The sequence below is a fragment of the Capsicum annuum genome, chromosome 6 (genome assembly GCF_002878395.1).
Source record: "Capsicum annuum cultivar UCD-10X-F1 chromosome 6, UCD10Xv1.1, whole genome shotgun sequence".
Lineage (NCBI taxonomy): Eukaryota > Viridiplantae > Streptophyta > Magnoliopsida > Solanales > Solanaceae > Capsicum > Capsicum annuum.
The window spans coordinates 203,096,596-203,111,431 of NC_061116.1; positions in this window are offsets into that span (position 1 = coordinate 203,096,596).

Below are 14,836 nucleotides of genomic sequence, written 5' to 3' on the forward strand. Positions count from 1 at the left end.
GTACCCTGCCTCAGTAGTTGACAAAGCAACTGTAGTCTATAAAGTAGCTTTCCAACTAATGGCACAACCACCAATGGTGAAAACATAGCCTATAAGGGAGCTCCTTTTATCAAGGTCTCCTACAAAATTAGAATCAACATACCCAACCACTACATCTCTATTTCGCTCAAACTGTAAACAAACATCAGCAGATCCATGCATGTATCTGAAAATCCACTGAACTATTTTCCAATGTTCTTTACCAGGCTTTGCATGTATTGACTAACTGCACTAATTGCATACGATAAAGCTGGTCGTGAACATACCATCACATACATAAGAGACCCAACGACACTAGAGTATAGAACTTGAGACATATAGTTACGCTCATCATCTGTCTTTGGAGATAATGTGGTTGAGAATTTGAAATGAACTGCCAATAGAGTACTAACATGTTTGGCATTTTGCTTATTGAATCTGTGAAGCACTTTCTCAATGTACCTTTTCTGACTCAAGTATAACTTACACTTATCTCTATCCATCAGAATTTCCATTCTAAGGATCTTCTTTGTTGCTCCTAAATCCTTCATCTAAAACTCCTTACTGAGCTGGGCTTTGACTTTTCTTATCTCTCTCATATCCTTCATTGCAATCAATATATCATCAACATACAAGAGAAGATACACGAACGAACCATCACTTATCTCCTTGAAATAGACACACTATCATAACTACTCCTCCTAAACATATGTGAAGTCATAAAAGAGTCAAACCTCTTATACCACTATCTGTTCGGTTGTTTTAAGACATAAAAGGGACTTTTTCAGCAAGCATACATCGTCCTACTTTTTTGAGACTACAAAACCCTCTAGTTATTGTATATAGATGTCCTCCTCAAGTTTTCCATGTATGAATGCAGTTTTGACATCCAACTGCTCAAGCTCAAGATTATTCATAGCCACGATATCAAGCAAGGCTCGAATCGAACTATGCTTTACAACTGGAGAAAATACATCTGTGAAGTCAACACCTAGAACCTGACTGTAAGCTTTAGCAACTAGTCTTGCTTTGTACCTAGCATCAATAACTCCCGATGTTCCTTTCTTTTTAAATATCCACTTGCAATAGACATCTTTCTTATCTTTAGGAAATCTCAACAAATCCCATCTGTCATTCTTATAAAGTTATTCCATATCCTCCTGCATAGCAATCATCCATCGGCTAGAATCATCACAACTAAGTGTCTCTGAGTAAGAAGAAGGATCTTCACCGGTATCAATACCTTCTGCTACATTCAATGCATAAGCAACCAATTCATTTTCACCATACTTCTAAGGAAGTCTAATATCTCTCCTAGGTCTGTCTTTAGCAATAGAATATTGTGGTGCCACTGGTAGTGAAGAAAAAATAGTATCACTTTGTATCTCCTGGCTAGACTAAGAAGTAGGCACTGGTATGGCTCCAATCTATAACTTAACGTGGTTGCTTGACTTTTGCTAATTTATGTCACTAGGCTCATCTGGGGGCAAAGCCCAAAGCAAAACAATTACCTCGAGCACAACATCCCTGCTAATAATAACATTTCTATTTTCTAGACAACAAAGCTTATATCATTTAACACTAGACTTATAACCCATAAATAAGTACTTGACAGATCTAGGTTCCAACTTTCCATTATAAACATGAGCATAAGAAGGACAATTTTCAAATCAGAGTAACTGGCAGGAGTACTGAATCATACCTCTTGTGGAGTCTTTTTGTTAATCACAACTGGAGGAAAGCGGTTAATAAGAAGATAAGTTGTGGAAGCAGCTTCGGCCCAAAAAGACTTGGGTAAACCAGCATTAGAGATAGTACAACGTACCTTCTCTATTATAGTCCTATTCATTCGTTGGCCAAACCATTCTGCTGCGGAGTATGGCGAACTATTAAGTGCCTCACAATTCCTTCTGACTTGCATAGAGCATTAAATTCATTAGAATAGAGCTCTAAACCATTTTCAGTCCGAGGGCGTTTTCCCTATTTCCCTGTTTGTATTTCAATCATAGTCTTCACTCCTTCAAAATAGGCAATACATCATTATTTTCCCAAGGAAGTACACCCAAACTTTACTGGAATAGTCATCAATAATAGTCAACATGTAATTAGCACATCCTCTAGAAAGTACTCTAGAAAGACCCCCACAGATCAGAATAAATGTAATCAAGTGTGCTTTTAGTAGAGTGGATGCCTTTAGTGAATATGACTCTCTTCTGCTTCCCAAAAATGCAGTGCTCACAGAACTCAAATTTGGTAATACTTTAGCTATCAAGAAGGCCGCCCATACTTAGATCAGCCATCCTTTTTTCAATCATATGTCCTAGACGCATATGCCAAAGCTTAGCAACACCACTATCTGATAGAGAGAAAGTAAAAACAATAGCATCACCAATAACTATAAAGCCTTGCAAGACGTACTAATTAGCAGTTTTTCTCTGTCCCTTCATCATAAAAAGATCACCTTTACTATCCTTTAGGACTCCACCTTCACTAGTGTACTTATATCCGTTCGAATCAAGGGTACTCAAGGAAATAAGATTTCTCTTCAGGTTTGGGACATACCGCACAATAACAAGTGTCCTCACAACCTTATCAAATATCTTAATCCTAATTATTCCAATACCAGCTATATTATAAGGTGTGTTATTATTCATCAACATAGCACCTTTAGAGACCATTTCCTATATTGTAAACCAATCCTAATTGCGACGCATATGAAATGTGCAAGCTGAATCAAGAATCCAATTCTCACAGGGTTTGGAGTTACCATCAGAAACTACCAAGAGTTCTCCATCACTACTTCCAAGTTCAATAAAATTGACTTCACCGGACTTCTCTGGTTGTTTTCCGTTCAAGTTTTCAGCTTCCCGTTTATTTCTATTCTGTAACTTATAACACTCAGATTTGATATGGCCCTTCTTCTGGCAGTAATTATAGGTTTTGTTTCTGTTTCTAGATTTTGACCTATTGTTGTCATCACCTCTAGAGTTCCTCTCATGATTCCTTCCTTGAACAATGAGACCATCTCCTTGAGTCACCGACCCATTCACAAGATATTTTATCTTCTCCTTAGAGAACAACGCATCATAGACTTCAGCTAGGGTTAGTGTATCACGACTATATAAATGGTCGATTATGATGCAGGCAGCAAACATAGGAAAATTAACCCTAAATCTTCCTCATTGTACTTAACCTCTAGAGTCTCTAAATCAGAGACGATTTCCTTAAATAAAGTTAGGTGATCATTCAAAGACATACCCCCAGACATGTGATGGGTGTTGACACCCAATTTTGACCTCCCGATATCAGTTTTAGGATATTATTTTTATCAAATTATTTAATTTTAATTATCAATATTTTTACACATCATTTTTTATATTAAATATGTACTGACATATCACATTCATAATTCAAAAAAATGCATAAATTATTTTATTATCTTTTAGCATCATTTTATAATTTTTAAATACGATATTTTGTGTAATTTTATTAAATTATTTTTTCACATAATTGTGCACACTCACATTTTTTCTCAAAACATATTGTCTAGTTTTCATTATTTAATACTATTTATTTATAATAGTATTTTTATTTATTATTATTAACATCGTTATTATAAATGTTATTATTTATTATTTATTATTTAATTAATATATATTATTATCTCTACTTTAATTTAAATAATGACCTATTTTTTAAATCAATTTGGCTAATTTATTTATCTTATAGCTTAATTTTTACCTTATCTATTACAAATCTAGCCAATTTACATTTTATTCATGTCAATTTTAGCCATATTTACATCAATTTTAGCCTAATCTATTATGATCCTAGTCACATTTTTAATTCCATATAAGCTTAAATGTCAGCCGTTGATCAAGATTGATCTAATGATTGAGATTAAATCTCATTTATCTTCCTTTTATATAACCAAAACCAAACCTAACCCTAATTTTTAATTCCCATCAGCCTCTACCTCCCTCTCTTTTTTGCCTCTCTCTCCCTCTCTCCACAAACCTCTCTCTCTTCTCCCTCTAGAAAAATCATCCCCTACGCCATCGAACAACAGCCAACAACCAGCCTGCTCTGGCGTCGTTCCTTCGTTCACCATTAATGTCACCACGAGCCACCGCCGCCTCAACCACCGGAGAAAGTTTCGTCTCTAGCAAAACAACAACGAGAAGCGACAACAGCTCTCTTTTTCATGTCCCGTCGTCCATCCTCGCCGCTGCCAACGCCGCGCCACGAGCCCCCACCGCCTCTATCACCATCTCTCCCTCTATTTTCCCCTTCCAGCGATGAACTAGCATGCCAGCGCCTCTCCAACATCACCACGAGACCCCCCTGCTCTCCAACCTCTTCTGCGAACCAACCGTCGCTACCCTAAGTCATCTCCGCCATCCACCCACCACCAACCTTCTCTACACCACTGACCCATTTTTGAAAAGAAAGATGGGCTATCAATAACCCATCCACAGGTTTGTTTACATGTTGAAGTTGCATGTCTGATTAATCTTATCCTCTTCTTTTATTTTATTTGACAAAGTTTAAGGTTTAAAATTGACGGAGTCCGATTGATGTTTTGGTGCGATTCTTTATAATTCGTTATTTACTACTTGTTTAGATTGTCAAGTGTGATGAACCCCAATTTCTATCAATTGTGGCAATAGAAATAATTTAGCATATACTCATGTCTTGAAAGTTTCATAATTATTACATAGTGAGATGGACTGTTGACATGTTGATGTGAATTGGGTTATTGTTGAAGGGATAATTACGTGACTGATTTTTACTTTGCCTTACACTGACACTTTATTATTTTCTGTCATATTTGGTTTATGAGATTTAATGTCATAAATAGATGTTTTACTAATTGAAGATTCTCTTATTTGGTATGATGTTAATTTATTCAGTTTCCTTGTCAAAATTGAGACAACTTTTCCTTTCTTTTGAGTCATTTTTAGTAAATATTACTTGAATATTTATAACTTGTATGTGAATGAGAATATGTTTATCGATTGGTTTGTTGTATTTTTTTAAACAAAATAATGGCATCATGGTTACATATTTATGGAAGAAATTTTTCGTGTGAGCTTTCTTATTTTTCTTTACGTATACTTGACAGATTGTGTGTATACATGTATGGTAACTTTACATATTTTGTTCCTCTTGGGGATTCAATCCACATATTTGAATTTTTCTTGAATATTCTTTTACCTTTTTTACTTTTCCCTTTGATTAATTGGATCACTTATTTAAAGGAAAAAGTTTTCTTAATAGCATTTCTCTCGCCCACTAAATTGATTAACTTACTGACTGATTTTACAAATATTTTATTTTCCTTTCATATCGACACTGATTGATTTTATTACCTATTCCTCACCTTTTACTTCTCTACTCTCCCACTATATAAACAACTCTTCTTTTCTGTTAACGGACAAGTGACACAATCATTAATCTCCTAACAAAAATCATTGATTATTTTAATGCAAAAGGAATTAGATATTCTTCTTTGGTTTTCTGGGAGACTTAGTGGGATCCCCGCATCGTATTCTCACAAGTGTTCGTCTTTATTATTTCTATTATTTCTTATTTCTGCTCACCTGTAAGTACCTAAAACGATGCAATTTAATTATCTATTTACTCGTTGGATGCTTTAACGCGTTAGAAAGCATGTTCATAGGAACTCTTCTGTGGTGCTTATCATGTCATTCATTGTTTGATCATTTGTGTATAAAATCATGGCATGGTATCTTCGTTTGCCTCTGTGTTTGCTGTAGACACCTAATTTTGTCCCTCCCAAGTCCAATTTTATTCATTTTTACCTCACTTTATTGTACCCTCACCCATTCTATACTTTCGACACAAGAAAATAAATACAACAAATCCTAACAAATTAAATTACCAATCCCAAAATATTCCCTTATCCCAACTAATTTTTACACCTCATCCACACCCTACCCCTATCCTAACCACCCACATGACCCCACCCATTTCCATCTCACATTTTTTCCTTCTTTGTCCATAACAAATTACACATACAAAAAAAAAAAAAAGGGGCCCACGAGAATTGGGGGATATAGCTCATAGGGATATTTTCCATTTTTATATACTTCAAAAAAATACCAAATTGAGGGAGGAGAATTAGAGGGGGGCACAATTCTCTCATACACATAGACCCATATACTCACCACTCTCACTTGACCATGGGCACAGAAGAACACTCAAAAATTCGTCAGTTTCTCAACACCCACACAGAATAATCTCAATGGCTTCTTCACCATAGACGCACAACACACAGTGGAGAATTTTCTTTTCTTCTCCACCATCACAGCAACACTCATTCTCACGGAGGACCTTACCCATCACATACATGCTCCATTTCTTTTTCCTTTTTCTTGGTCTCAAGAGAACTACACATACTATCACATATACACACCACTGTCACCGAGAAAGGACCCTCACTGGAGTGAAATCCACACTACCATCCACGCAACCAACTATTGAGAATAAAAAATAGTCCGGAACAAGAGTGAATCATGTGCAAAAGAGGGAGATCAGAGATCAAAAACTGAGAAAAAAATAAATAAAAAGTGAGGGGAAACCCGATCAGCTCGCCGAATTTCGGGAGGGGGTTGTCTGTTTTCGTCGGATCGAAAATGGGTTTGTGCGTGGTTTGTTTTCACAATTCCTATTCTGGGTCAAACTAGTTTTGGTTTTAGATTCGTAATTCTGTTCAAAATTATCGATTTAGGAGTTCGTATTGAGTTTTTTTTACTAGTTTTAAATTTGGTTCGGATCGATTTATGACGTCCAGGCGAAAAACAACAGCGTCACCCATTTTTATCCAAATCGATTTTGAAATAAGTCAATATGGGTAGTACATTTTGTGTGGGTCAGTCTGTTCATCGCGGTCTATTGCAGGTTGTAATTTCTCAAATACCGAGTTGGATTTTAGTTCGTTTTTGAGGTATTCTATTCGGGATTCTATGTCCGGGCCTTCTTAAACATTATTCTCAATAAAATTCATTCTTTGAAGGTCCATTTCTAATCTTTACTCTTTTGACTTCCTTGTTTATGATATTTAATGCATGGATGTTGTGGTAGTGCGCTATTTGTTGACTGAACAATTTTGTTGATAATTGGTGTTGTTTTACCTGAATAAGTAGTCGTAAGCATGAAATCGATGATGATGTGGATGGATAGTTGTTCTTATGTTTAAATTGTCATGTATAAATTTAGGGATGGGAATCAGAGATTAATGAAGTAATTTGAATTGATTGTTTGACATAAAATGGATAGGGATGTCGTTGAATTTGGATTAATTTTGATTCATTATGTTGAACATAATAGTAGCATAAGATAGGCCGTCGTAAGGATAGGCAAGCGATAGGGGGTACACAAAACATAGGATTTGTGATTGTTGAATGATGAAATATTTATGGAATAGTTTTGATTTATGCATTGGGATCTATTGTATTTATTTGGTCGGGGGATGCCCCAAGGGATTTGTATTGATTTATTCGGGGAATGCCCTAAAGTACCATATACTTGAAGACGACGCACGATCAAGGCCCAAAACATCGGGTGAAGAAAGAAAGGGAGTGTAGTTTAGAATTATCATAGAATAGAATAGGCTTATATTTTCACATTTTTCTATTTCGGGATTGTAATAATCGGACTAGACACTATAATTTTGGATTTGTTTTGTTTGTTTGTTTGATTGATTGTTTTGTGTGATTTTGTGTGGTTTATATATTCATAATGTCAAATTAGCCGATACGCTCCACCAAGTGACTGTGGTCGAACCACGGTATTGAGGGGTGCCTAACACTTCCCCTCAGTCAACAGAATTTCTTAACCGGAATCTCTGTTCATAGATCAGTTATAGAGTCAAAACCGTTTTGAAAAGGATTTCCAAAGGTCACTTGTCACACCAGATTATGCCCAGTGGTGACTCTGAGTTTTAAATATAAAAAGTTCTTTTCGAAACAAATCTCCATTTTGTCACTTAATAATGAAAACCCTTCGAAACTTCAAATTAATCTTTTTGGTCAAAGTCCTCTCTCGTCGTCACTTCTACTAAAGCAAGTACCAAACCCAACACTACTATTGCCATAATTGCAAACTCTATATACCACATGCCATGGTTCATTTCAGAACACATCCCCTGACCCAGATTTATTAGAAACAAGTTCCTCTTTAATATGAACAAAACCATAGTTGTTCCATCCTAGAATTTGCACAAATAATCTATTCCACTCCACCTCCACATTCTTAGTGTTGGGAAAATAAATATTCCCACACAGGATAATATCCACACAAAATATCAATAACAAGAGAGTAACAACGACACCAAATATTATAACGGGGTGAATAAAATACTCAATGGAGGAATACAATAATAGTGATTACAACTTGACAGTGTCAAAAGACTACTACTCATTATAAACGAAACAACACACTTTTATTTCTCCAAACTTACTACAATATTACTCCCACACTATTATCTCACAGACTATAGAATATCTGTGGATTACTCTCTTCTTTTGTATGTTGATGATATGTTGATTGTAGCAAAGGATATAAGTGAGAAGGTAAAAGTTAAAACCTAGCTCAGTAAGGAGTTTGATATGAAGAATCTAAGTGCAGCAAAGAAGATTTATGGCATGGAGATTCTGAGGGATGGAAAGAATTGTAAGTTATACTAGAGTCAGAAAGAATAAATTAAAAAAGTGTTTCACAGGTTCAATAGGAAAAATGCCAAAATGTAAGTACTCTATTGGCAGCTCACTTTAAACTCTCGACCACTTTATCTCCAAAAATAGATGATGAGTGTGACTATACGTCTCGAGTTCCATACTCTAGTGCTGTCGGGTCTCTTATGTATGCGATGGTGTGTTCACAACCAGGTTTATCTTATTTCATCAGTGCAGTTAGCAGATACATGGAAAATCCTAGCAAAGAACATTGGAAAGCAGTTAAGTGGATTTTCAGATACTTGCATGGATCTGCTGATATTTGTTTGCATTTTAGGTAAAATAGAGATGGAGTAATTGGGTATATTGGTTGAAAGGTATGTTTGGTGAACTTGCCAAAGACTTATAGATTACTATAGTCTGTTGCGACAGTCAGAGTGCTATCTTCCTTATGAAAGATCAGATGTTCACGAGAGGACAAAGCACATTGATGTTCGGTTTTATTTTGTGCATGAAATTATTGCTCGTTGTGATATTATGGTGAGAAAGGTTAGTACTCATGATAATCTTGCTGATATGATGACCAAGACACTACCAAGTGCCAAGTTTGAGCATTTCTTGGACTTGGTTAGTGTTAGCTATTAAGATGTGCCCTTAGGGGTTTTTGTGGAAGAGTTAGAGAGTTTGTCTTGAAATGGATTTGAGTTCTGAATTAGAATTCATGTCAAGGTGGAGATTGCTAGAGTTGTAACCCGAATTTTGTTGATCCGGCCCAGAAATTTTTGCAGTGCTATCCATATTTGTAATTTTCAATGGGGTCTGTGGTGGTAGCACAGGGATCGGGCCGATAGGCCCATAGACCTTTATGTTTTTCGGGCCTAGGACTTTTTTGTATGCACATATTATATAAGTGCATTTAGTGGGTTGTTTTGGGTATCTAGAAAATACTCATTATCCACATTGTACTCCTCTCCTTTCATTATAGTGAAACATCCTCTACCTCTGCCCGTGGTTTTTTTCGTAAGGGTTTTCACGTAAATCAGTGTGTTCTTATTTTCTTTCTGCTTGTGGTTTGCTTTATTTCTGCCTGATTCCTAACACTATTTATTCGAAACAGTGTGTCTTTTTCGAACAACCACAACCATCCAAACAATCATACATTTTCTCAAAACAGTGTGTTATTTCCTCGAAGGGTTGCATCCATTTCGAGGCAGCATTTCACATTTTTGCAGTTGTTTTTGCACCACATGCATACACGTTAATGGGGGAACAAAAAACTGGTGCATTTTTCCTTAGGATTCTTAGATCACTTGATTTTCCAAAAAAACAGGAAAATGATTCATACATACTGTAGAACAATTCATAGAAAGAGAGAAAAAAAGTTTATGGGTTATTTATTTTGGCTAGAAATGTTAAATATTGTTATTTGATGTCAAATTGGATCATAAATTGTTACATTATGTCAATTTACCATTATTTTATGTAAAAATTATTTTGTATGTACTCTTTAAATTATTTATTGTAAACTGTAGCTATATTTTTTTATATTTGTTGAATTAAGTTTTTAATTTAGCAGTTTTTTAAAAAATATTTAAAAAAAAACTATTATATATATATATATACATACATATATATATATATATATATATATATATATATATATATATATATATCAGCTAAAATCTCTCTTAAATATTTGAATTTATCTTTCTCCCTCATCTATTTTCTTAAATAAAGGATTGATAATAAATTCTTAATTTTTTCCTTATTGTTTTATACTTTTTCTTACTCAAATCCTCCACTTATAAAAGTAAAAAGAAAAAAAAAAAGAAAATACGGTAAAAGGATTATAAGAAATCCTAAATTTCTACTTCTTTCATTTTCTTAAATAATTTTTTTTATATTAGTTAATCCTTTCAAAAAAATTAATAATGTTGTCTTTTCATAAATTTCTCTCATATGCGTTTCTTAGTTCTTTCATACTTTATTTTCATTGATATTAATAATTACTTTAAATTGCTTTCATTGCATACACTTCGATCAGATTGTTGAAATCCACATTTTATTCTTAATTTTTTCATACACTAATATTTATTTTTTCCTTATTTTCTTACAATATAAATTTTATCCGTGAATCAAATTTTATACGTTAGTCAACGTGAATTTCATATATTTTTATACGTTAATCAACGTGAATTTCATATTTTTCATTCTTGATTTTTTAAATTCTTTTTGTAGAAAATAACAAATTCATGAATAATTTTTCTTACACAGTTGATACAAAATTGTTATCTGAAGTTTTATGAAAATTGTCACACCCTTTTTTTAACTCCAAAAAGATTCATTTTATGGTTTGAAAGGGTTTTTATTAGTAAGTGACAAAAATGAAGATTTGTTCTAAAAAAGGATTATTTTTACATTCAAACCTCAGAGTTGCCACTTGACATAAATTCGGTGTGCCAAGTCACCGTTGAAAAATTCTTTTCAAAATGATTTGACTCTTTAAACTGATCTGCGAACAGAGATTCCAGCTAAGGAATTCTGTTGACCGAGGGGAAGGTGTTAAGCACCCCTCGATCTCGTGGTTCGACCATTGTCGCTTGGTGGAGCGTATCGACTAATTCTGACACTACGAATATATAAACCACATAACACGCAACAATCAAGCAAACAAACACAAACCAAATCAAAATCCAAAATATAATGTTCAGTCCAACCAGATAGGGGAGGGACAAAATTAGGTGTCTACAAAAGTCATATTTTATACCTTTCTATGTGAATTTATTGACGAATGATACAACTTGCCAAGCAACTAATAGCGTAGAAAGATACATCAATTTTTATACAAAATTCATAACCCAGAAAATAAAATACACCTAAATTAGTGGAATTTAGCATATTTTAGACACCATCCATGCACAAAACATGTTTATTTATATCCCTGAATTTTTAATGTAATCGCAAATTCAGTGAACAATCTCGTATTCATGATTCACATCAGTTTGTATATAAATTTCTTACATATAAACATATATAAACGGAAAAAAAAATTAAAGATGCATAAGTTTATATATATATTTTAAACGCATAACAAATAAAAATAACGTAAGTTAATTATATGTACCATATTTTATGCACATTTCATATACTAAAATATTTACAAGTAATCCTTGTGCGGGATATTGATTTTATCCAGACTTATACACGAAAATTCTTAGAAAAGTTCCAAGTAATTTCTCTATGAACTATACATAAATTATTCTTAAAATTTTAAAAATTAAATATTGAAATATATATCGAAAATCATTAAAAATATTGAGAGATTTTTATTTTCAATAGTTAATATTTTCATTTGAAATGAGAAAAAAATATCATTTAAGAGAGAAATTAGGGATGGTTGATAACAATTTTAGGTAAGCAACTCTCTCTCTCTATTCTCTCTCCAGCCAACTCTGATACAAACTTAGGGAAGCAATGGTCGCGTCTATCTCTCCCCAGTCTATGGTTGTGGGAGAACTAAACCCTACTTCTAATCCAGAAACATCATATTCTGGATTACAAAATCAAAGACAAGCTTCCCAAAATATGACCAAAACTCAACTAAAACCAATTGAATATATTCATGGTGAACATACACTCAAGTTTACAATGGAGGAAAGAGAAGTGTTTGCTAACGAGGAAGGGTTACATCGAGAAATAGTGATTAAACTCTCTTCAGGTACATCAGATTTGAAGGACCTAAGAACATTGCTACCAAAACATTTTGAAGTCAAGGGTCATTGTCTAATTGGTTCATTGGCACCACGACAACTCTTGCTAAGGTGCGATCAATATGCTAATTATGTGACTACGTTTGTAAGACCAGTGAAATATTTTTTTTAGAAAGGAAATGATCACCAATATAGGATATTCCCATTGTCTATCGATTTTAATCACAAATAAGAAACAACTAAGGCAGTAGTGTGGATTTCTTTGCCGAACTTGGCTCCACATCTCTTTGCCAAGAGGTCATTATTGTCTATAGCTAAGCAACACAAGTAAGTCCATACCGAGCACTGCTAGACCAATATTTGACTTGAAAAACTTTTGGAGTGAATAACATTTCAATAGTTAACTGGGCAATAAAACTAGTAAGCTTTTAGAAAATTTTCAGGAAATTGTTTATGATAATCTAACCTTATAATGTAATTTTTGCAAACACCAAAGGCATAATGAAGGAAAATGTTTAATATTGAAAAAGAAGCTAGATACTATCCAGAATACCGGTGGCGAAGGTTGTGAAGAAGAAGCTACTAGAGAAAAATTTCAAAAAAATTTGAGAGAATTTTTGAATGAGAAAAGAGGGTGGGAAGATGGTGATCGAAGACCTCATGAAAAAAACCAATAAGTTCCCATTCAGATATTGATGTCCATAACAATGTTGCTAAGTTTGCTGCATAGAATATTGATTCTCAGCAGCAACAAACTATTGCAAATAATAGCAATAGGTGATGTGGATGCACGTGAGTTGATGGTTCAATCTCAAGAGAGTTCTAAGGTCTTAGTCTCTTCATCAAACTCAATAAGGACTACAAGCCAGGACTAAATTTTTAACAACAAATTGATGAAAAAGATCATAATACATCTTTAAAACCTCCAAATTTGATGACTGGTGAGACGTCATAGTCAGATATGGACCATATTCACGATGTTGTGGCGAGAAGTGAATATTTTGGGCAGTATTCATGGTTGAATGTCGCTAAGAAATTGATGGATAAGAATTCAGAAGTTCATAATTTACAGTTTCCTTCTAATTCTACTCAGTTTGAACATTCCATCAAAAAAAAGCATGCTACTGGTGATGAATCAATGAACAAAATCAATTTGTGTGGATAACAGTATTGGCAAGGACTGGACCATGATGGCACATAAAAATATTTAGGCATTTGAAATGGCTCTCCCTACTTGCATTAATGTGAAGCTAGCAAGGAATGTTCCATGATCTCGAGCTTCTTCTCCAAAGGACATCTCTCTTCCAAATCCTTTTCATCTTCTCTCAGATAAAGTTGGTCACAAATTAATCCAAATAATCTTACAATGCCTGTATAATATTCAAAGGTGGATAAAGTATTAAATTCCTTTTCATAATTATTCATTAAGTTGCAAGCAAACTTCAAGTGGTGTATTAAATTCCCTTTCTCCAATTCATACTGTCAAACTATTGGTGGGAAGTGATACATTGTCTCCAAAGAGATTTGAAAACCTCCAAAAAAGATGACATTGAGGATGAAGACATGTTGGATATATGCTTTGCAAGTGCAGCTAGGGATGTTGATATCTCTCCTGGACAACAAAGAAATAGAAAGATCAAAATATATCACGATAGAAATTGAAGTTGGGATGAAAAAGTAACAGAGGAGTTTGTTCCAAGGCACCACTGACAAAGCAAAATCACGCGACATGTCAACAACTTTTAAGACTACCTAAAAAATTCAAGAAGTGATGAATTTTCAAGTGATTTTGTCAACAACTTTTAAGAATACCCAACAAATTCAAGAAGTGATAAATTTTCAAGTGATTTTGAGCAGGTTCGAAGAAGAAGGCAAGGATTGAATATATCAATGTACTTTAGATGGGCCAACATTCCTTTGTAGTTCATACATTTGCAAAAAGGAGTTCATGATTGATAACTCAAACTTCTCATTCATTTTTATATTTTTTTATTACTTAAGCATCTTTCTTTGTAATATTATCATAGAGTGTAACATAAACTCTATGTGATCCCAGAATATCTATTTCTTATTTTTTGCACGTTTGTTGATTAGTCTAGGTTTTGTTACCTCATTAAGAATGGTAAGGTAAGGTCTAGCCCCTTTTGCGTGTACTTCTCTTTTGGGGTTTAATTTTTATTTTTTATTTTTTTTAAAAAGGGTGGTTGATATCTTTTGGTAACCAATGTATTTTGATATATTTGTGGTATATTTTGATTTTCCACCTTTTTTTATTTATGGTTAAATTAATATAAAGTTTATAACTAATATTTAATAAAGAATAGATCTTGGTCATCCACCATCTATTTGATCGACGTACCAGATTAAGTCTCAATCTCTATAAATTGATCCTCCCTCTACTCATTAGGG